This window comes from Wyeomyia smithii, chromosome 1, assembly GCF_029784165.1.
Source record: "Wyeomyia smithii strain HCP4-BCI-WySm-NY-G18 chromosome 1, ASM2978416v1, whole genome shotgun sequence".
Classification (NCBI taxonomy): Eukaryota; Metazoa; Arthropoda; class Insecta; order Diptera; family Culicidae; genus Wyeomyia; species Wyeomyia smithii.
The window spans coordinates 130,574,945-130,578,887 of NC_073694.1; the positions used below are offsets into that span (position 1 = coordinate 130,574,945).

At 37.2% G+C, this 3,943-nt stretch overlaps 1 non-coding gene across 1 annotated transcript; it reads right to left on the reverse strand.

Moving 5' to 3' along the window:
* Positions 1-334: 334 nt before the first annotated feature.
* On the reverse strand, positions 335-406 carry Trnat-cgu (transfer RNA threonine (anticodon CGU)). The gene has a single exon. It is a non-coding gene; the product is annotated as a tRNA-Thr (tRNA).
* Positions 407-3,943: the final 3,537 nt, after the last annotated feature.

Below are 3,943 nucleotides of genomic sequence, written 5' to 3' on the forward strand. Positions count from 1 at the left end.
AAAAAATTGCATAGCAAGAGACACAATTATTGTTCAAAAGTAACAACATTAGCCAAAATATGAACTAACCCACAATTGTGCACCGCAAAACGTAAAATTGTTACAATTATGGGTCTTTATGCTTTATGAACAAGATCATTATTTTTATTGATATTTGCAAATTTAAATCAATAAAATCGTATAAATAAGGTTACAACTAAGTTATAAAAAATGCCACTGCTAATGAAAACTGTTCAATTTCGTGAGAACAGACCGAGAATATTTTGTGAGAATATTTGCGTAAATGTGACTCATAATTGTGGGTCTGTGTTTATAAAAAAGAAACAAGCTCTTTTGCCTCCTGTGAGGTTCGAACTCACGACCGCTGGTTTACGAGACCAGCGCTCTACCACTGAGCTAAAGAGGCATGCGTAGCAGCGCTGTTAGTAGAGAGCACAATTGTACTTAAGTTTTGTTGAAGCTTGAAGCTAAAAGCAAATAGTAGGTTTATCTTGCTATAAATTAGGTAGGTAGATTAAATCTAAAAATTTAATTCTCAGGTTTGTCACTGTAGCCATCAATGCACAACAAACGCAAATGTTTTACAAAATGTTTATCTCACTATTAGTTCCGAGCGCTTTCTCAGTAGAGATGGTCGGGTATGGGAAATTTGTTACCCGTACCCGACCCGTACCCGACTAATCGAAAATTTTCAAACCCGTACCCGACCTGGTTTGTTTAAAATACCCGTACCCGACCCGAACCCGAAAAGTATCTATTCCAACTACCCGTACCCGACCCGTACCCGAAAGAAAATAACGCCGAAATTGCTTGAACCCGACCCGTACCCGACCCGTCCTGGATTTTTTTTTTTTTTCAAAATACCTGGGTACCTCGCACGTTATATGCACTAATTGTCATATGTGGTTTCTCGAGATGATGGCCGGAGTTAGACAAAAACCGAGTGTGAATGTGAACGCATGTTAATGAACCCAGAGTTCCAGGCGGATGGTCCACTATAAGGAAGAGGTCCACTATGAAAAGTGCATGTCTGGTAAAGTTAAAAAAGCGACGAGTTTTATGTGAACATCGCAGCAACCTGAAATCTTAATATCATAGTAAAGTCAAAGTTAATATTGTTTATAACTTGAGAAAAAATTAATAATTCATTTGCATTTGCCAAAAACCTGTAATTTTTAGTACAGATTCGGTATCATCGATCCAATCTAAAAATCGGTATAACACAGATATTTCTGTACATCCCTGGTCCTATGCTATCGCTGTCAAATCTCATATACATATTTGCTTCGTACCAAACACAGTAGAGAATCGATGGCCATCCGCCTGAATTTTTTTTACGTCAGTTGTTTCATAATATTTTTCCTTTATTGCTATAATATTCAAGTGCCTAAATCCAAAATGTGGGTGCAATATCATGAGATCTGTTTTTTTTATAACTTTTCGAAGTTTGGCATACTGACGTTTTTTGACATGTGTTTAAAAAAAATTCATTACTTTGAAACAGCTTCAATGATAGCTTGGATTTTTTTTGGTGTCAAAGAAAAAGTTGATTCGTAGTTAGTTTGTATGTATTACCTATTTTGTTTTAATTTGAAAAAAAAAATTTTTTTTTCGCAAAATTTGGTTGATTTGAGGTGTTGTGCAAAAGCTACGTAATTTGTTTCTGTGAGGAGAACGCCCTGTGGCTAAGGGGAAAAGTGCCAAAATCATTAATAATTAGGTCACTTGATTTATGGACGGCCCCAAATAAAAAATGTAATGGAGATTGGTGTTCAGCACCCCAAAGTTAAGTAAATACCATATTTTTGTCGCATTTATCCACACTTTTTTTACTTAACCAGCCTTTGTATTTAGTTGCCTTACTGTGCAATGCTCCGCGGTTTTTCTCACAAATATGAAAAAAGCCTGGCAAAAACTCCATTTAACTCAAAATGGTTGCAGGAAGAACTATTGACTTTCACATTAGAAAGAGATAGCATGATGTCATTCCCTTGGTGCAAACACTGCCGAAAACTGTCAGAATAGGTATTGGCCGATCTCTCGTTGAGTGAGAATGGGCAATTTCTTGTTCGATCTTTCCGATTATCGACACTAAGAAAACACCTAGGTTTGAAATGTTAAAAAATAATTTCTCATAATGCACGAAAATCAAATTACCCGTACCCGACCCGTACCCGACCAATTGAGAATTTTTCAAACCCGTACCCGACCCGAACCCGAAGCCTTGGTTTTCAAATTACCCGTACCCGACCCGAACCCGTAAAATATTTTTTTACGCTACCCGAAACCCGACCCGAACCCGTCGGGTACGGGTTTCGGGTAAAAATACCCGTACCCGACCATCTCTATTTCTCAGCTACACAAATTTCAAGGTTCTCGCCAATCTCTCTTTCTGCTTTCATCCTCCAGTTGTTTAATTGAAAAACGATCTCACGATATTCGATTCATGATTTATTCAGTCACCTTCAAGTGTGTCAGAAAGAATACGTCGTATGAATAAAATAGGCATTCATTGGTGTGAGGATGGGAAAGTTAGCAGATGCACAAATTGCTTATCGATTCACTGCAGTTGAAATGAGCGTTCGTCTTAACTCTGGGCCATTGCGAAACAAGTTGCATTAAAAGCAAAATAATTAATCGAGCCGCTTCACAATTTTATCAGGATAGACTGACATTTCGTTAGATGTTTTTTTATTGTACATTAGCATTATTAACGATTTACAAACCAATTCCTTTTTTAGATAAAACATTTAAATCGTAGGAAAGAAACAAGGGAGTAAGGAGGAAATTAAAAAGCGTCAGGAAAGATTGTCATCGGAGGGCTAACAATGATTAAAAGAAGTTTGCTTGAGTTAGAAGGGCATCAGCGTTTGAGAGATAGTATCCATATCACTGAGATGATAGAAAATTGATAGACAGAATAAGGCACGTTGAATAAAAAATCACATGCTTTTCTTGAATTACTGTGCGCAGGCATTAACGGGTAGTTAATCTTTTGCAGTTTTGACGTAGGACTACGTCTAACCGCACAAAATCGAGATACATTCCGCGAAAACTAAAACCAAAATGTAACGTCGGAATGAAAGATTTCAAACGGTTATACCGATGTAACCACATGATGAATCACAATAGTCAATATGTCGTTGGATTGATAAAATGATGGACAATTTTGTGATTCTTCAATTTTCATTATCACTCAATTGTTAAACAGTGAAAATTGAATAAAAGTTTCAAGGTCGAATTTTCACCCACAATGTACCAATCATATGCGAGCACGCCTGGCACAGACTTCATGAATAGACACCATCTGCCTGCTGTGATATCCTGTATAGCAGTGGCAAAAAAAAATTTGACAGAATCTCCCCGTCCCAATAGGTCAACTAATTTTAGCTTCCATGAACCTAGACTATTTTGATGTCTTGAAGGTGAAGCTTTTTCGGAAAGTTCGTAACCACTTCCACTATCAGACAGTATTACGTTCTGCTGTTAATATATATGTTAATGTTAATAAAACTGATGTCTTGAAGGAAAATATGATGGCACAGGCAACAGTACTGCACCGAGTAATGAACAGAGCGCTTGTTACTCGTCGTCTATCAGTGCAGAAAAACTCGAAATTCAGTTTTGGGCAGTCAAGCCAAGTGAAAACTACATTGCCGCTGTTGGCGCACAGTGGGGCGAGGAACACAATCGAATTTCCGTTTAAATTGTCTTCTTCTTATTCTTCTTGTTTCGTATAGCAGCAAATATCAGAATTTAATATGATTTTTCGGGTGCCTCAAAATACGCTACGCAGCCGGGGACAATAAAATGCGTTGTTCATTTTTGAAATCTACACTCTGCTTTGTTCAGATTTATTTAAATAACTGAATATAGGGTATTAAAAAGACAATAGAAAACCAAAATGCTCCGTACAGATCTTTGAATAGGTAGTTAAGCGAGC